This window comes from Lathyrus oleraceus, chromosome 2 (assembly GCF_024323335.1).
Source record: "Lathyrus oleraceus cultivar Zhongwan6 chromosome 2, CAAS_Psat_ZW6_1.0, whole genome shotgun sequence".
Taxonomy (NCBI): domain Eukaryota; kingdom Viridiplantae; phylum Streptophyta; class Magnoliopsida; order Fabales; family Fabaceae; genus Lathyrus; species Lathyrus oleraceus.
In genome coordinates this window covers 343,708,470-343,730,181 of record NC_066580.1, presented here as the reverse complement: position 1 = coordinate 343,730,181, position 21,712 = coordinate 343,708,470, and positions in this window count along the sequence as shown.

Here is a 21,712-nt window from a genome sequence, read left to right as displayed (position 1 = left end):
TCGCATAATCTCTGTATGGAATGAGACCAGGCTGATTCGTCTCCCGCTCACCCTTGATCTGATTGACAACGAGGGCCGAATCACCATACATGTCAAGAAGTTTGATCCTGAGGTCAATGCATTCTTCTAATCCCATAATGCAGGCTTCGTACTCAGCCATATTATTTGTGCATTTGAAGGTTAGCCTTGCTGTAAACGGAATATGTGTGCCCTGAGGAGTAATGATTACTGCCCCAATTCCATTTCCGTACTGATTTACAGCGCCATCGAATACCATACTCCATCTGGAACCAGGCTCTAGCCCTTCATCGAGTGTAGGCTCGTCACAATCTTTCATCTTCAAATACAGAATCTCCTCGTCTGGGAAGTTGTACTGAACAGACTGATGCTCTTCAATCGGCTGGTGTGCCAAGTGGTCAGCCAAGATACTACTTTTAATAGCTTTCTGAGCTCGATACTCGATATCATACTCAGATAACAACATCTGCCAACGGGCAATCCTCCCGGTTAAAGCAGGCTTCTCAAAGATGTACTTGATTGGATCCATTCTGGATATCAACCAAGTTGTATGATTTATCATGTACTGGCGTAAACGCTTAGCAGACCAAGCCAAAGCACAGCACGTCTTCTCAAGCATAGAGTATCGAGACTCACAATCGGTGAACTTTTTACTTAGGTAGTAGATAGCAGATTCTTTCTTTCTCGATTCGTCTTGCTGACCGAGTACACAACCCATCGAGTCTTCAAGAACAGTCAGATACATGATCAACGGTCTCCCTTCTATAGGCGGAGACAAGATCGGAGGTTCAGACAGATATTCTTTGATACTGTCGAAAGCTTTCTGGCAATCCTCGGTCCAATCATGGGACTGATCTTTCCGGAGGAGCTTGAATATCGGCGCACATGTGGCAGTCATGTGGGATATAAATCTGGAAATATAATTCAAGCGGCCAAGAAAACCTCGAACTTGCTTCTCAGTTTTGGGCGCAGGCATCTCTCGTATTGCTTTGACCTTTGCATGATCAACCTCAATACCTCTCTCGCTGACAACAAAGCCCAATAACTTGCCAGAACGGACTCCAAATGTACATTTGTTGGGATTCAGACGAAGCTTGAACTTCCTCAAACGCTGAAAAAGCTTCAACAAATGCTCTACATGTTCCACTTCCGTTCGTGACTTAGCAATCATATCATCAACATAGACCTCGATCTCCTTGTGCATCATGTCATGGAACAAGGTAGTCATAGCTCGTTGATACGTGGCTCCGGCGTTCTTCAAACCAAAGGGCATCACTCGATAACAAAATGTTCCCCAAGGTGTGATGAATGTTGTCTTCTCCATATCCTCGGGTGCCATCTTGATTTGATTATATCCGGAAAATCCGTCCATAAAGGAGAAGATATTGAATTTGGCTGTATTGTCTACCAACATATCAATGTGTGGTAGAGGGAAATCATCTTTCGGACTAGCCTTATTCAAATCTCTGTAATCGACACACATACGGGCTTTTCCGTCTTTCTTAGGCACAGGCACAATATTGGCCACCCATTGAGGATACATAGAAGTCACCAGAAACCCCGCATCAATTTGCTTCTGAACTTCCTCTTTGATCTTCACTGTCATATCAGGATGAGTTCTTCTGAGCTTCTGCTTCACAGGCACGCACTCAGGCTTCAAAGGCAGGAAATGTTGCACAATATCTGTATCTAGACCCGGCATGTCTTCATACGACCAAGCGTAGATATCGGAATATTCTCGTAGCAAACTGATCAACCCCTTCTTGACAGACTCTTCAAGGAGTGTCCCAATCTTCACTATTCGAACACAATCTTCAGACCCCAAGTTGATTGTTTCCAGATTCTCAAGATGCGGCTGAATGATCTTCTCTTCGTGCTCAAGAAGACGGGTAATCTCGTCAGGAATCCCTTCGACGTCATCTTCCTCTGCTTCGAATACAGGGAATTCAAAATTGGGAGATAGCGTTGGATCATTATGTTCAATGGGTTTAAGAATCAACCTGCATAATGATTTTGAATATAAAAGCTTTTTATAAATCAAACAAGGCAATCATTATGCAGATGAAAAGATTGCTTTTATTCTTGTTTTTTTTAGGGTTTTTTGTGATCACCAATTTCATGCAAAAAGCAAAAAGTGAAAACAAATGGAAAAACAAATGTTTAACATGAATTTATTGAATGAAATATCATTGTATAAATGTTGCCAACAATGTCATCACTTCTCCTTTTGGCATGGGAGAAGGGTTTTTAAACAAAGTGAAGCTTTACTTTGATCTATGAATGACCGTAGGAACATCTACAGCGACCCAATTGTTGCAGATCCCGCCAGGGATGACAAAATTGCCAGTATCCTCTGCATCATCTTCCAGAATAGCAGCAGCTTCCTCGTTCTGACCGGCGTGGATGAAACCTCCACTCTTGAACAGCCCTTTGTCGTTGAAGACCCCAGAAGAATAGTCAATGCCAGCCCGAGACTTGTTATCTTCAAGCTCGATCATTTTTCCTAGACCAGCAACTGCACCATATTCAATGGCCAGTTTTGCATCTCGATAGGAAGCAAATGAAGGAGTTCTCTTCTCAACAGGCTCGGCTATAGATAAAGCTTGGAAAGGCGTTCCAACTTCATCCTCAGCATCTATGTATGAGAAGGAAGACAAGTGGCTAACCAGGAGAGCCTTTTCTCCCCCTACCACAACCAGTTTCTTGCTCTTAACAAATTTCAGCTTCTGGTGTAGGGTGGATGTCACGGCGCCAGCCTCATGAATCCATGGTCTACCAAGGAGACAGCTATAAGATGGGTGGATATCCATAACCTGAAAGGTAACTTGGAAATCGCTTGGTCCAATCTTGATAGGGAGATCAACTTCCCCAATCACGGTCTTACGCGACCCATCAAAAGCTTTCACAACAACTCCACTCTGCCTCATGGGAGGCCCTTGAAATGACAATCTGGAGAGAGTGGATTTCGGCAATACATTCAAAGATGACCCAGTGTCCACCAGCATGTTGGACATGGCGTCGTTCTTGCAATTCATAGAAATGTGTAATGCCAGGTTGTGGTCTCTTCCCTCCTCAGGGAGATCAGAGTCACAGAAACTCAGAGTGTTGCAAGCAGTAATGTTTGCAACAATGCTGTCAAATTGTTCTATAGTGACATCGTGATCGATATAAGCTACATCCAAGACCTTCTGTAAAGCCTCTCTGTGCGGTTCTGAATTCAGAAGCAACGATAACACGGAGATCTTGGATGGTGTTTGTAGAAGTTGATCTACAACACTGAACTCACTCTTCTTGATGAGCCTCAGCATCTCATCACAATCTTCTTTCGAATTGCCACTAGGGCCAACAGAAGCAGGAGTCTTTTGTACGAAGGAGGGTTTAACAACAAGTGTCGGGTTCGGAGGATTAACAGCATTCCCAACCGGACGCTCAACAGAGTCAGCAACAGCCTGAGGCTTCGGGGGTGCAGAAAACACACAACCACTACGGGTCAACCCGCTGACATCAGCAATATTCACAACAGATGGAGAAGGAAAGGGCACTTCTTTCCCATCTTCAACGGCGACATCATTATAGCGGAATGGAATTGCCTTGTCGGAAGAATAAGGCACAGGACCGGCAGGTTTGATAATCAGGGCAGGAGAAACCTTCTGCTTGCTACCATCGTAACGAATGACAACAGGCTCAGGGATCTTGAACACATGAGAAATCACATTAACCTCTGGTTCGTCTTCATCAACATTTCTGTTTTGAAGAATCTCAATGGTCCCATCGTCCAACAATTCCTGAAGATCTTTCCGCACTAGGCGACAACCCAATCTGTTAACAAAACAAATTCGACACTTATCATGATCATGCTCCAAATGACTGTACTGACACAGCAGACGGTGCAACTCAACAAGTGACTGTCGAATATGGCTAACATATTTGACCTTGTATTTGCTAGGGCAACCCTGGACCATGTTAACTGATTTCCCATGCTCGGGCAATGGGTTCTTCTTAACATTAGGACCTGCGTCCTCGAAGCTCAGAATACCGCATCTCATAAGGTCTTGAACCTTAGTCTTCAGCTGAAAGCAGTTCTCCACATCGTGACCCGGAGCACCCGAATGATAGACACAGTGCAAATCAGGCTTATACCACCACTGAGGGTTGACCGGTATAGCTGGAGGGTCTCTCGGAGTAATCAATTTCCGCTCTATCAAAGAGGGATACAGCTCTGCATATGACACAGGAATTGGATCGAAAGTGATCTTCTTCCTTTCATAACTCGTACCAGCTTGATTACTGTTGCGAGGCTGGTAGGCCTGCTGTTGGGGACGATGTTGTTGTTGATACTGTTGAGTTGGTTGCTGATTGTTGTGTTGCTGATGATGATATTGCTGATTGTTGTCTCTGAAGACAGGTGCTATGTGAGCCACCTGGTGCTGGTTGCTGGCTGAACGTGCGGTCTTCCTCCTGGCAGAGGGTCTTCGGGATTTCACATGGGATTGCACAGCATGTGCCTCTCCATCTTTCTTCTTCGCAAACGCCCCATATCGCTTGCTAGAAGAGCCTTCATCTTTGGTCAGACGTTCTTCACGAACTCCTTCCTCTAGTCGCATCCCCATGTTCACCATCTCGGTGAAGTCAGAAGGAGCGCTAACAATCATCCGCTCGTAATAAAATGAACTCAAGGTCTTCAGAAAGATCTTGGTCATTTCCTTCTCTTCCAGCGGAGGCACAATCTGAGCTGCCAGCTCTCGCCACCTCTGGGCGTACTCTTTAAATGTCTCTTTGTCCTTTTGGGACATGGCTCTGAGTTGATCCCGATCGGGAGCCATATCCATATTGTATTTGTATTGTTTGACGAAGGCTTCGCCAAGATCATTGAAGGAACGGATGTTTGCACTGTCCAAACTCATATACCATCGCAGTGCAGCACCAGACAAACTGTCCTGGAAATAATGAATGAGCAGCTGATCATTATCCGTTTGAGTAGACATTTTCTTGGCATACATGACCAGGTGGCTAAGAGGGCAGGTGTTCCCCTTATACTTCTCAAAGTCTGGGACCTTGAACTTCACATGTATTTTCACACCGGGAACTAAACGGAGCTCGGCAGCTGATTTGCCAAAGAGGTCCTTTCCTCGAAGATTCTTCAATTCCTTGCGCAGCTCAAGAAATTGGTCATTCATCGCATCCATATTCTCATGAAAATCTGGGCCCTCAGACGGCTCAGAATGATAAATGGTGTCGTCTACCCTAGGAGCGGTATGCACGACAGGTGGCGCAGGAATATCAGGCATAAAGCCGGGAGGCATCCCCCACGGAAACCCGGACGACATGGCTGTTGGCACGAAGTGGGCACTGGCAGCTGGCACTGTAGAGGAAACAATCTCAGAAACGACTGTCCTCTGGGGAGGAGTTGCAGGTGTTGGAGACGGCTGGTTCTGGACTGCCAGGAAAGACTCCATCAAAGCACTCAGTCTGGCGAATTCCTCTTTTAGCTCTCGGTTCTCTTGCTCGAGATGATCCATCAATCTGGAAGAGTTGGCTCTGGTGTAGTACCGATGAGTCAGCTTGTCTTCAAAATAAATGAAGAGCACAGAGTCAGATCACAAGACCAAAGGATGAGAACACCACCTGCTTATGCAAATGATGCATGCAATGCTCGTGCACATGATTTGTTTTATTTTCGAAGGAACTTTAGGGTATTGTTTGCAAATTTTGAATATTAAGCATTTTATCGCATAGGGAAAATATCTCATCAAATATATTTGAGAAAAAGAAGTACAACATTGTCAATTATTACAAGAGAAAAGGAAAATAAACATCCTATGGATCCCTAGAAGCTCGGGATGCCGGAAGATAAGCTGCACGAAGCTTCTTAACCTCTCTCTCATATGCTGCTTCCATATCTGCCTTCTCTTTGGCGAGTCTGTCATACCTCCTTTTCCAGAACTTGGAAGACTGAGGAAGTAGAGAAGTCCATGCATCGTCAAGATCATCAATGACCTGATGCTCGAGGAATTCGATCAAAGCATCCTTTTCCTTAAGCTGTTGAAGCAACTCTTCTCTTTCACGGATCCAGGCACGTGAAATGTCTTCGTCTCTCAACTCCTCTACGCCTTGGTTAGGGAGGGTTGAAGGCCCAACCACAACCAAAGGTGTAGGTCTCGGATAATCATAAGGCATGAGATACTCAGATGCTCTCTTCCTCACCCAAGTAGTATACGGCTCCAGAGCTATACAATTCTTCGGACCCAACTCACTTCTACCCTTCTTGTGAATCTTGCGCCAAGCGCGATCCATCCTGGCTTTCAGGCCTTGGGGATCTTTACCCTCCTGAAAGAACACACCTTCTAACAGAATGTTATTAGGTTTATCCTTTAGGGGGAACCCAAGCTGACGACGTGCTAAGATAGGGTTGTAGCTAATCCCACCACATGTACCAAGAAGAGGCACATTGGAGAATTCACCACAAGAGTCGATGATCTGGACACCGTCATATGCACGATCATACCAAGAGATATCATCATTAGTGAGAGACATGAGTCTCGTAGACCACCGTAGACATCCCTTGTTCTGCTTGAAAGCGACCGTCTGAGGTAAGTGAGAAATAAACCACTTATACAACAGAGGCAAACAGCACACAATAACGCCACCACCCTTTGCATTCCTCAGGTGCAAAGAGACATAGGTATTACCCAACAGAGTCGGAACGGGATTAAGAACAGAGAAGATCCTAATAGCGTTCACATCCACAAATTTGTCGATGTTGGGGAACAATACCAATCCATAGATGAGAAGCACGAATATGGCTTCAAAGGCATCCTCACTCATGGCATTCCCATAAACGGTAGCTTGAGCGATGAGGAACTCAGAAGGGAGACCTTGAATTCCAACTTTGGTAGTCATATGAGCTTTAACCAAAGATTCATCTATGTGCAACAAGTCAGCTATCTCTTGAGAAGTAGGAATACTCTCCAAGCCACTGAACGACACTTGATCCAGAATTGGAATACCCACAAGATGAGCGTACTCCTCAAGGGTAGGCAACAGCTGAAAGTCTGGAAAAGTGAAGCAGTGATACAGAGGATCATAGAACTGCACCAAAGTACCCATCAACCCTTCGTCGACCTGAGTAGTCAGAAGAGGCAGAAGCTTCCCATAACGAGCTTTGAAACCCAAGGGATCTAGTACATAGGATGTCAGATTCCTTAACTCTTTCAGATCGGGTTGTCTGAAGTTGTACTTCTTGGTATGCCTTTTTTGTCTTTCCATATCTGAAAATTTTGCAAATAAACCCCTTAAGTTCCTTGAATTTTTTTTTTGATGATATGGATGCAGATGAATGCATGAATGCATGAATGCAACAATCACATTCAAGGATCAAGCAAAACACACCAGACAAAGGTCATGGGATAGCTCGTATTATCCTTAATATCAATCATCCATTTTGGTGGATTAGGGTTTTCACCTTATCAACACCCAAGTTCCATTGATATTAAGGAGATGTGAACGGATCAACCATGAATCACGGGTTTGTTGCGAGTCACGAGCATGGAGTCTCGGTTAAGAACCACCCAAAGGGAGTGTACTAGGGTTTAAACCTGCTGAACATGTTCTACCAGAGGTTCTCATAGTCATCATCCCATCTTTCGAATATTATCGGAGGAACGAATACTTGTATTCCAAAAATATTCTCAAGAGAGACTCTTATGAGTGTAGTATTGCGTAACAATCGCATCAAATCTGACATTTGAACGACCTTCGCACTACATCCTAAAAATAGGCCAAGATGGGCTTGGTAAACTAAGGTCCTTGGCTTCTAAGGCACATATTGGAAAGATAATGCCTAACCACAAATAACTTGTGTGACATTATGATCCCAACATGACCTCCACCAAGTGAATGGACTCGCAAGTCAACTTGCTAAGGAATAACTCCACACAAGTCGACGAGACTACGCCATTCTCCTATCCTAAGGTGCACTCGAGTTCGGGTATAGAACTTATCTCACAGAGATCACCAAGCAAGCAGCAATTGATATATCAAGCAATTCAAACATTACAATCAATACAGTAATCCCAAATTGCACAAAAATATGTCATAAACAAATATAACACAACAAGTGTGAAAAGTTGGCAAAACCCACCAAGGATTAGATGTCCCCAGCAGAGTCGCCATTTTTCTGTAGTGGTGTATTTGTCACCATTGGAAATATTAACTAGATCCAAGGTAAATCATACAAAGATAGAGTCGCCACCGCACTTCTATTTATCCAAAGGAATGGCTAGAAAGCGAACAAAAGCCTATAAAGTTTTACAAACAAAACTAGTAAAAGGGGGTCAGAGATCTGGGTAAGGGGGTTGGTTATGCTATGGGAAGGTGTTAGGCACCCACAACATCCTAGGTACTCCTAGGGAGCCCTTTTCACAACTTGTTGTATCAGGTTATTTGTTTATGAAATATTTATTGTGCAAACATTGATTGAAGAGATGAGAGAAGAATGTACAAGTTAGTTATTTTTGTGTTTGAATGGATGAAACCCATTACCTACGTACCTTTCATGAAAGATAAGGATCAAAACGCCGTAGTTCGGCTAAAAGATTTCCAAAAAAAGATGAGTGAATTGATTTTAAACAAAAGCCCTAAGGTCTTTCATTATCAAAGGGAGAACACTCGACCTGAGTCAACAATCCACCATGTGAGAATAGCTTCGACATACTAGAGGGGTTAACCCTGTTATCAGTATGGAAGACTTACGATTCGATCACTAAGGATGAGGTGAGATTTACATCAACCGCTAAGATAATTCAGATCTATGGCTAATGCATGAAAACTTGATTAAGAAGTAGACAAGAGCCACAAAAGCAATTGAGTGAGTTGAATTAACCAATGAGAATTATTCACAAAGTGAAGTCAAAGTATGAGTTAAAGTTCAATTACAATGAGTATTTATGAAAGTGAAGTTTGAAAATCAAAGGCTTAAGGCCTAGGTTTCTAATTTGAAAAGAGAATCTGATGTTTGCACAAAAGTTTTCTGGTTTTTTTGGTTTAAGGATTAAAAAAGGGTAAGGTTTAGCACAAAAGGGTTGAGGATAAGGGACAAGGCCACAAGCAGGAATTCCTTTCTCAAGATCATAGAAATGATCCAAGTAAGTTCCTTTAGAATCAGGCAACAAAGCAAAAGCAAATAAGCGAGTTCAAAACAAAACTGGAAATGGATGGCCAATAAATGGTCTTACGTCCAACTCCGAAACGAGATGGGAAACGGAGTGCCAATAAATGGTCTTACGTCCAACTCCACAAAGCAACATGGGAAACAGATGGCCAATCAATGGTCTTACGTCTGACTCCACAAAAGAAAACAAGATAGGAAACAGATAGCCAATCACTGGTCTTACATCTGACTCCACAAAAGAAAATAAAGCAGGAACTGGAGTGCCAATAAATGGTCTTATATCCAGCTCCCCAAAAGGAACAGGAAACAGATAGCCAATCACTGGTCTTACATCTGACTCCTCAAACAAAGCAGATAACAAATGCAAAGACAATATGCAAAACAATATGCACAAGCAAACACAATCAATCACAACAATCAATTAGCACACTCTATACACAAGCAAGAGGCTCAAACAAAGTTGGGCTTTAGTCAAGGGGTCATATCAACCTTGACAAACAAGCCAATACTGTTTATGGGTGTTCAAACTCTTAACCACTGACATTGACCGTCAGGGTGAGCAGATGACATGGGAGATGAGGGTTAGACCTCATAGCTCTTAACTCTGGCCTGGGTGAGCTTGAATCAAAGAAGGTGTGGGAGTCCAGAATGAGGAACTCTATTCCACATGACTGACTCTATATACAATGATATTGGGTGTTTATTCAAATGCATCAGCACGTAGTGCGAGCATAGTGAAAGACTCAACTGAATAGCAGGGGATTGATTGCAAATCCCTTCTATCTGCTAATTGCCTCTTCACTTAGGAGGACTTGAAGTACATGGCACAAAAGTAAATAATCAAAGACATCGCCTCTTAAGGAGGACTTCAGCCAAATGCCTGCCAAACAGAAACGACAGGGCTTCCAGACTACATGGAGTTAGAGATTACCTAAGTGGTAAACCAACCACAAGCAAAGCAAAGCTCAGATAATGAGCTTAAGCGGCTAAGGTACCTGTATGAAGAGCTAAACAATCAGTATTCACATTCAGACAACCAAACAATTAACAACAGTCAGACATTCCCAATATGTACAAAATGTAAGCCATAAGAGGCAAATACTCAAGTGAGTTAGCCACCCAAGGACCTACAACACAATCAAAATTAGTTAAACAAAGTAAATTGCATCTCAAGCAAGGAGATCACATCATCCATTAGAACTAATTGCTTGAACCTGAAAGGCAAAGCTCAAATTGTGAGTACAAACTCCTAGGGCAAAGCCTAGGGTCAAAGGCAAAGCAAAAAGTCAAAACAGCAACCAATATTCAACATGAATCTCATTTAATCAAGTAAGAACATGTCCTAAAAAGGACCAAGTCTAAAGCATCAAGCAAAGGCATTACATGAGCAAGATATGGCAAAGGCAATTACAAAGCACACAATTGGTCATCAAGAATGAAAATTCCATATTAAAACAGAAATGAATCAAACAATCATGAAAATTTTTATGTGCACACAACATGTTAAACACAATCATCATGCCAAAAATTAGAATCAACAGAGCTCAATTGAGCTAGAAATGAAAATGAACAAGTATGACATCAAATTGTGTGACACACATTGTCACACCATGCATTCATGTACCTAAAATAGAGATGAAAAATGCTAAAAATGCACAACCAAGCCTCAAAAATCAAGCAACATGTTGGGAATCAGCATACCTAATTTCAAATCAATTGGCCAATGTATGAGCATTTCACAATAGAATGAATGAAGCATGGTACATTTGCATACATTTTCAAATAATCCAACACAAATAAAAATCCATAAATGATAAAATCATGAAATCACAACCACAAAATAATAGACATCCATATGAACATGTAGCAAAAAATTGGAAGTGATTTGGATTAATTTTCAATTTATTATGATTTTTCAAAGTTGGATGAAAATATTTGGAATAATGTGAATCATGCACATGATAATTGGAGGGAAATGATAAATGGTTTGAGCAATTTGAAAATATGTTGGAGCGGAGGATCGGACCATGTAGCAAAATAATCAAGAGCTGGGAGAATAAAATCCACAAAACTACACAGCCAGGAATCGAACCGTGCATAAAGGTTGATGTAGCGCATACACAATTGAAACGCAGCCGTTTCAATAATTGAGTTGGCATGCCAACTCAGATTCAATGCGCATGTGGACCAGGTCAATGGAACATCAGCCAAACAAATGGACACTTAAGCGCACGCGTGGCGGATGACTGGGATAAACCCTAAGTTCATATACAGCGAACCAGACGGCGGTTCCTGCGGTGGTTTCCACCGTCTTCTTCATGAAGACGGTGGTGCTACAGTACACCATGGCCAATTTTTTTCCAGAATTGCGCCATATATACATCATTCGAACGCTTATTCAATGAGGAACACGGATCGAGCATTATCTAGGCCTAATTCTCAATGAATCAAGAGAATCGAACAAAAACATTATTGCACACAAACTTTCAACTCAGCATAACTCAAGCAATATTCCACCATTTTTCATGAAATTTATATCAGTGTAACCAGCATGAAAAGCTCTACCTAAACATGTGCATAAAATGAAGAAAGGTGATGATCGAATTGTAACCTCTTGAAGAGCAGAATGATGAAACCAACGATTCAAGGCCTTGCAAATTTCCAGATCCAATCCTGAGATGATGACTTGAAGTTTGATGTATGAATTAAAGCTTGGAAATGCTTGGATCTAGCTCAAATGGCAGTTTCCATCTTCATGTTCTTGAGCTTGCACAACTTGATTTCTGCTCGAATTCTTCAAATCAAAGCTTGATCTGCACTCAATTACACTCCATAATCCATAATATGCAAGAAAATTGCTATGTTATGTGGAGAATTTTGAAGTTTGAGATGAGAGAAAAAATGGAGGGAAAACTCAAATCTAGATCTAGAAGTTGTTGTCCTGAAAATTCTGTTAGGATTAAGGCTTTATATGACATGTTAATCACTCTGAAAAATTAATTAGGCAATGGCTAATTGTAATTAGTGAACATAAGGTGCATGACCAAAAATGGAAGATTGTGTGGTGCATGGCAAATCTACACGTGAACAGTAGCATGTGCATGTGTATTTTCACTCAAAAACCTCTCATTAACACAATGTTAATGGTATTTAGCTCATGTAATGCACCAATTTTGAATTTCCAAATTTCCCTCCAAAATGAACATGAATGAGCAAATGGTCATATGATGAAATTTCATGCAATGTGATGACGGATTTGGAAAATATATGTCATGAGGAGCATAATGCAAAAAGAGGCACTCAAATTGGAGCTTTGGATCAAAAGTTATGGCTTGTTGAAGTTCCATGTACACATTGCAATCCTTTGACCATATCTTCTCAACCATTCATCAGATGCTCATGATCTTGGACTTTTTGGAAATGGGAGAGAGAGATCTTCAACTTTAATGTTTGACAAAAATTCATTTGAAGCTTCTTTGATGTTGTAAAGTTAAGTTGAATTTGGTCCAAAAACTTGCCATTTTTGAAAACTTGAAATTATAGGTCACTTTCCATTTTGGGAAACTTTTGCACTGACTTCAAATTCTTCAACATAGATGTTTGACATGATGAATAAGCCTTGTTTGAACATGAATGGGATGAAGAAATTCAATTCTCACACTCAAAGCCCTCAGTTGACTTTCAGTTGATTTGCATTGGTCCTTAGATGACCTGAAAATATTCTGATGAACTTGGGCCTTTGCCACTTGATGAATTGGTTTCAAAATGAACCTCTAGCTCATATAAGCTCAATATAATAATGTGATAGTCCTTATCTCAAGAAAATACCATCTGCTCTTGCTCAGAGGAAAACCTTGAATTGCCTGACTTGTGGCTGCTTAGACTGCAAAACAAATGTTAGATGACATAGTTTTGATGCTTTTGGTTAGTGTTTAAACAAGAAAAGCAATAATATATAGTGAAAACATGCTTGGTGATCAAAGAAACACTCACAAGATATCCCACCCACAAGTAAAGGAGCACAAGATGCTCAAAGATCCTTGAGGCTATGTAATGCTATGATATGATGCCATGAGGGATCTTAGGGACAAAATTGGGGTCTTACACTATCGAGGTCTTCCAGCTAAGAAAGCGGTAAATGCGGGAAAGATAAAGGATCGAGAGATCTACCACACGGATAAAGATCGGAAGTAACAACAACTAAAGAAATAAGAAACCCAGAGATCTCTCAAGCTGGCACCATCAAAGAAAGCAAGTCAATACAGGTAATCGGAATAAATCTCCAAATGGTATCCCACAAATAAAGTGGAATGCCAAGTAAGCTATCCTTTCAGGAGTCATGTGAGCCCTCACAAAAACTCAACAAACAGGTTAGAAAAACAAGATGGGGTGCAATCAAGAGTTACACCAAACAAAGGAAACATGACAACAAAGCGTCAGGTAAACAGTGCACGGAGGCAAGAGAAAGTATGTCATAACAATCACCGAACAGATTAAAGAGCAAAAAAACAACTTATGTCACGCTCGCTACTGCTTCGCCTAGCGAAGGCTTAGCGAAGCCTCGCTACAGGCTCGCTTAGCAATGGTGCTAGCGAACGCCTGCGGGTTCTGGGTTCTTCTTTGATAACAGGGCGGTTTCAGAAACCCCAAACCCTATGGCACACATTTCAGAAATCAAACGATTAAACATTCAAGGCGTTATTTTACACATTCATGCATATTTACCTGTGGGCAAAACCGAACGATGCCCATTCTTCCAAATTCACCGTAATACCTCATACATTTAGGAATTTCAAATTGAAAGCATAAAATAATGGGAATAAGGAAAACCTGATTGGAGAGATCGAATGAAATTGGATTGCGCGGTTGGGTTTGTAGAGCAATCTTAGGGTTTATATGAGGTAGAATAGGTTCTTTGCAGATGAGTTCCCTTCAGTGTCCGGAGGCTGCTCTGAATTTTGTTAGCTCTTCTCTCTCTTTTTTCTTCCCTCTTTCTCTCTCTAGGGTTTTGTTTCACTGAAACTTTAGAATTTATAACCTGATTTTCGTGGCTTTGTGGGCTCAAATGAGAGAGGTCCAAGTCCAAGATTTTTTCTGTTATATTTTAAAACGCGTGCTTCGCCTAGCGAAGGATTTGCTCGCCTAGCGAGCATGACAGTTCAGCTTCGCTAAGCGAATCACGCTGCTCGCCTAGCAAGCATGACAGCTCAGGCTCTGCTTTTTTGCTCCTTCGAGATTAGTGTTTTGAATGATGAATAGACCCCATTTGAACATGTTGGAAGTATCTCAAACCATTTCCTTGTGTTGACTGATCACCTAGATAGAACCCACAAAGTGTCTTGGATGATATTCGAGCTTCTTGGATCTAATTCAGATTGACATGATGAAATGCAATATGAAATGTTAAATGACCTAAAAATGAATGCATGAATGAGGGGGGGTAAATTTTGGGGTATTACAGCTGCCCCTATTCAATCAACTGGAGACCCGAAAAGAAGATAGTTGCGACTTTCGCACTTTTGAGGTATCAAGGGATTGAATACAATAAAAGCCCGAAAATTTGCACTGAAGTGAAGTGAAGTAACAATGCCCGTCAGAATCGGCAAAGAGGTGGTCTTGAAAGAAGAGTCTGTCTGGTACGGTGAGAGTCGGTCTGAATACCGAAAAAGAATGTTAACCTGGATACCAAAATAAATGGTAACACAGAAATAACCATGGCCTGAATGCCGCTCATCAGTCTGAATACTGGAAATGACTTCGATCTGAGCATCGGAAGATATGAGATTATTAATATCGGTCTGAACACCGAGAGGCTGGCCTGAATGCCACTTCGGTCTGAGTACCCGAAAAACTGGCCTGAATGCCACAAGTTGCGTCGACCTGAACGATGGAAACTTCTTCGATCTGAACATCAGAACATTGGCCTGAATGCCACTTCGGTCTGAATACCGGAAAAACCTGGCCTGAATGCCACAAGTTGCGTCGACCTGAACGTCGTAAACTTCTTCGATCTGAACATCGGAAAATCGGCCTGAATGCCACTTCGGTCTGGATACCGGAAAATTGGCCTGAATGCCACAAGTTGCATCGACTTGAACGTCGGAAACTTCTTCGATCTGAACATCGGAAAATTGGCCTGAATGCCACTTAGGTCTGGATACCGGAAAGTTGGCCTGAATGCCATAAGTTGCGTCGACCTGAACGTCGAAAACTTTTTCGATCTGAACATCGGAAAATTGGCCTGAATGCCACTTCGGTCTGGATACCGGAAAAACTTTCATGCTTGTCAGCGTCGGCAGAAATAGGGAAAATGATAATTGAGGCGGCGCGTGGGCCAACGACCCATGCTGGGGATAATAGGTTATGAACAATCTTCAGTCTGAGTACTGGAAACAACTTCTGGCTCATCACTTGGGATACCGAGAATGTCTTATGCTTTACATGCATATGTTTGAATTTTTCAATGGTGTAATGCTCCAGGAAAATGGAAATGCTACGCGACTTGAGAGGATGCAATGCAATATGATTCTACATGCAGGGATGCGAAATGCTGGGGAGAATGCCAAGCCGATGCAAGGAATTCTGCTGGGGAAATGATCACAATCTGGCAAGGCTGTTGGAGATGCACAGCACAAAGAACTCTGTGGGAAAATGACCCGCCACACGGTGTTCTGGCAATAACAAAATACCGAGACTCTGATTGGGGAGAGAATGATACTGAAAACTTGCTGGCGAGAAAAGCGACAGTGGTTCTGGCAACCATAATCTGCGAGAGAGGCGACTCAACAGGGGAAGCAAACACCGATACGGTACCGAGATTCTGCTTCAAGGAAAGAGACCATGGATCTGACATTGGGATTATCGATCTGGCATCGAACTCTGAGGAGCAGCTGTTTCTGCTGGGAAGATACAGTCTGGCACTGTCAACTCCGCTGGGGATATACAGTCTGGCACTGTCAACTCTACTGGGGAGCGTATAATCTGAAGCAAATGCTTGGGGGAGTACAATGGTGAGAACCTGCTGGGGATTGAAGGATCCAATGCTCTGATCAACTATGCAGGGATAAGATACCAACTTCCGACTGTTGGGGAAAAACATATGCGATCATCTGCTGGGTACCTTAAGGAAATGCCCCGAGTGTGTCGCATTACGCGAAAAACCGGCGGGAAAACGAAACAACAGAGCCGCCACCGTGCGTTATTTATCCCAAAGGAGGGAAAGGAAACGCTCGAAGTAAACCTGGAAAAGACATGGTCTCGCGACCAGAGAAAGATGGGATCGGGAGTCGGTTATGCGAAGGGAAGGTATTAGCACCCCTACGCATCCGTCGTACTCGACGGGATCCACGCACAAAAGAATAGAAGAAAGGTTGCTAAAAAATGCTCACAAACACTGCACAAGGCTGGAAGGAAACACAGACGAAAGACGGAAGAAGCGGACTCGGCAGGATATCGCATCCTGGGCCTACGTAGTTTGTCAGACACAAACATCAGAGTCGACGTAGTTCGGGACAGGGGAAACATGCTCGCTAGGATGTCGCATCCTATGCATACGTATCTTCTCTGACCGGAGAAGAATCAGAGCACTCGTAGCTCGGCTAACGCACGCCAAACAAAACCAACACAGGAAACCGACTGCCAATCGCTGGACTTACGTCAGACTCCACACAAACAGACAAACATGGAAACCGAATGCCAATCGCTGGACTTACATCAGACTCCGAACCAACAAACACACACACAGGAAACCGACTGCCAATCACTGGACTTATGTCAGACTCCACAAGCAAACAAGACACAGGAAACCAACTGCCAATCGCTGGACTTGCGTCAGACTCCAAACGCACACAAAAGGGTTGAAAAAGAAAAAGGGTGCCCGGAGAGATCAGCTCATCTCCTGCCTACGTACCTTATCTGGTATGAGGATCAGGGCAACGTAGTTCCCCTGAACAGGGAAAGAACTTCTAACCTAATCAGAGACAAAGGGAGACACAAACTACTAGGGAGACTACGACTCGAGCCTAGAAGTTGTCATGCATACGATCCCTATGTTGAGGTTTCTATCCTAACTTGCACAGGAAGCAAGCTAGCCTAAACAGCACAATCAATCACAAGCACAAAAGCAAGCACACACACTATATACAAACAAGTGGCTCACACAAGGCTAGGCTTTAGTCAAGGGGTCAAGTCAACCTCGACAAACAAGCCAACTGGAATAGGGTGTGGTTAGCTCTTAACCCTAACATTGAGAGTTAGGGTGAAGCAGATGAAATGGAAAGTGAGGGTAAGACCTCACAGCTCTTATCCCTGGCCTGGGAGAGCATGCCTCAAAAAGAAAGTGTGGGAGTTCAGAATGTAGGAACTCTTCTCCACAAGACTGACACAACAAAGATCTTGGGTTCTTATTCACGATGCATCAACACCTGGTGTGTGAGCAAAGTGAATGACACAATTGAATAGCAGGGGATGGATTGCACATCCCTTGTATCTGCCAATTGCCTCTAAAGAGGACTTTACCTGCTTGGCACAAAAATAAACATTCACAAGCATTGCCTCTTAAGGAGGGCTTCAGACAGGTGCCTGCCCACATAACAGGACAGGTCTTCCAGACTACATGAAGCCAAGAGAGTTATACCTTAGTGGTAAGCAAACCACAAGCTAGCAAAGCAAGTTCTAATGAACTCAAAGCCACTTAGGTACCTGTGAAAAGATCTAAACCAATCAGTTCAACTGTACAGACAGACAAACAACAGTTAATCACACAAACAGACAAAGCATCAGGCAACAATGAGCAAGCCATAAGGCAAACTCAAATGAGTTAGCATCAACCTACAAAACACACAAGTGTTAGTAATCAAAAGCAAATATCAATGCTCAAATGAGGAAGCATCATCAACTATGGACTTGGATGCTTAAACCTGAAATCAAAACCCACATGTAAGCCACAAACCACTAGGTCAAAGCCTAGGGTCAAAGATGGAGAAAAAAGTCAAAACAGAACCTCAAATTTAACATGAATCATCCTTATCCAATCAAGAATAAGTCTCAACAAGTCTCACACCAAGATCATTAAGCATATTCATTTCATGAGCAAAACATGGCAAGGTATGCAAAACCTAGTCACATTTGAAACATCAAGAAGAAAAATGCACATCAAATCCAAAATGACTCAAATAATCTTGGAAAAATTCATGATTACACAAGACATATAACATGATCATCATACAAAAAATCAGGAGCATTGGATATCATTTGGCATGGCAATCACATGGTACAAAACAGACAACCAAATGGGTGACACAAATTGTCACACCAAGTTAACTCAATCATAAAACAGAAATGACACATGGGAAAAATGTCAAACCAAAGCCAAAATGTTCATCAACATGTCTAGAATCCACACACAAAATTTCAGAATCATTGGATAAGAAAAAGCATTTTATGATGAAAGGAACAAGGCAATATCATAAATGGACACATGTTCAATCACCCTAGGACAAATCAATTTTTAAGCCAGGCACAATTTTGCAATTTATGATCATAAAAAAGTAGACAGGATAAGGAACATATAGCAAAAAATTGGGATCAAATTGGTGCAATTTTCAATTTATAATGATTTTTGGAAGTTTGGAAAAATTTGAAAATGTAAGTGAAGCAAGGCATGGCAAAATGGGAGGGAATGGTGAAAAATGCATGGCAATTTGAAAAAGTCCCTCAGCCAAGATCGAACCTGGCGCAAATTCAAATCTGGCGCCTAACATCAAAACGGCAGCGTATTGACACAAAAACCCTAAGCCTGGCGCGCTTCTAGATTCGTAGCTAATTCAAAATTTCGTAGCAAATCACATGCAGATTTCGTAGCAAAACCCTAGCCAAGTCCTAGCAGTTTCTGGAAACGCATGAAGCTTATAGGTTGAAGATGAAGATCATGATGATCTTCATACGCATTTTCCAGATTTCAAAAAAAATGTCCAGAAATCATTAAAACCTATACCAATCGGTTCCTCATCTCATGTACATGCAAGATCAAGCATCATTTTGCATCAAAACATCATAATAACTCCAGATCGAAGAAAAGAAAAAATGTCATAAAAACTTGAAATGCATGTAACTTTGTCAATACAACACCAATTCACTCAAAATTTGTATCAGAATCATCACCAAGCCATGATCTACACCAATATCCTAATGAATTTCAAAATTAGAAAGATCGAATCCTGACCTCTTGAAGAACAGAAGTTGGAATCGTGTGCTTCCAAGCTCAGCTACAGCTCAAATCTCCTCCACAATGCCTATTGAAGTGATTGGTGATGAATTAGAGGTTCCAGTATGCACGAATCCAGCTCAAATTGCAAGCTCCATGGATGCTTCAAGCTTTGCCTCTGGCTCAATATTCCACGATTTGCCTTGATTCCACGTCCAAATCTTCTCAAAAACACCTCATGAGCATGAATCAAACAAGAGGAAATGCTTTTGTGTGAAGAATTTGCAAAAAAAATTGAGAGAAGAATTTTGATGATTTTTGGTTCTAGATCTGAAAATGAAGCTAATGACCAATACAGTTATGATTAACAATATATACCTCATGCTAATGATGTTTAAAACCTGTTTAAGCCAAATGCAAATGAGATTAATCAATTTTGAGGTGTATGTGCAAAAATGTGTTTTTCACCCCCATGCATGAGGTAGCACGTGAACAGTGCACGAATCTGGCCCAAAATCACTTAATTAATGCCCATGCAAGCTTTTGAATTGGTTTTGTATGCTCATGATCAACCAAAATGATTTTATGCAATTTTCTTCACAAATCTTCATGAACAAGCACATGCCCATACAAAGGAAATTTATGCCATGTAATTCTATGCTTGGAAAGTACATGTCATGAGAATCAAAATGCAAAAAGAACCACTCATTTTGGAGCTTTGGTTCAAAAGTTATGCCCATTTGACTTTTAAACACACTTTGCCATGATTGGATCATATCTCCTCAACCACACATGAGAAATTCATGATCTTGGACTTTTTGGAAATGGGAGAGAAAGATCTTCGACTTTCATGTTGGACAAAATTTCATTTGAAGATTTATTGATGATGTAATCTTGAGTTGAAGTTGGTCTAAAACCTTTCCATTTTTGGAAAGTTCAAATTACAGGTCACCTGCTATTTTTGGAAAGTCTTGACCTGACTTCAAATTCTTCAATGTTGATGTTTGAAATGTCAAATGAGACTTGTTTGAACATGAATGAATCATCTCTAATCACTTCCCACCTCCAAATCCACAGTTGACTTTACAGTTGACTTCTGTTGACTTCTATGGGCCTCAGATGATTTGCACATGCACTGATGAGTTCTGGGCCTTCAATACTTGGCCAAATTGCTTCAAAATGATCCTTGGGTCATGTAAGCTCAATGGAACCACCCTAGGGCTTTGATCTCATGGACAATGCTCTTGTTGCCTTGCACAGTTGAATCTCTTGACCAGTCTTGCCTGATGAGATGTAACATGCTATGCAATGCTAATGTGATATTAATGACCTAAAGATGAAATATATACACAAATGGGAGGTGCAAATTTGAGGTGCTACAGAGTGTACCTGTTCTGAATAGAAAATCCAAAGCACTTAAAATTTACAGCAATTTTAAATGTTTATTAAGCATATATCTGTAAAGCTCTTATGTTTCATGATGCAATGTTTATCAAAAATTCGGACGTCATTTTTGCAAACAAAATAGTAAAATGAAAATGAACACAGAGATGTACTAAATAACATGATTTTATTGATTGAGTGGCCTCTGAATAGGCATTTACATCAGGAAGCAATCCCTGGAAAGAGGTAATCGCACAAAAGATAAAAACAGAAATTAATCTAATGGCAATGTGAAATGGATTCCTATCGGGTTCCAATTCTGCTATGATTCGCTCGTCTTCAAGATCCTCCAGATGATCAGCTTTCTGAAAAGAGTGATTGGAATGTTTCCTACCTTCGGAAGTTTCCAGTTATCGACATGGGATGAGATTCAGAACTACTCAGAACGCAGTCATTCGCTTAATCCCTAACTTTTGCCTGGATCGCCCTTTTCGGGTTTTCAATCCACCGGGATACCCATTTTTGCCTAAGTTTCCTTTTCAGGTTTTCAACTTACCGGGTGTACAATCTTTTCATTTTTAATCCCTAATTTTTGCCCGAACCTTTTCATTTTCTTGGTTCGTCGGGATGCCCATTTTTTGCCTGGACTATTCTTTTTATTATCCAGCGGGTCTGTTTTATGCGAAGTATTTTTTAACTGCGTCTGAGTTCACAGGGGAAGGGAAGTTTTCACCATCCATAGTTGCAAGCATTAAGGCCCCACCATCAAAAACCTTGGTGACAATATACGGTCCATCATAGTTAGGAGTCCACTTGCCCCTGTGATCTGTTTGAGGAGGAAGGATCATTTTCAACACTAAATCTTCGACTTGGAAACATCGAGGACGCACTTTCTGATCAAAGGCTCTCTTCATCCGACTCTGATACAACTGCCCATG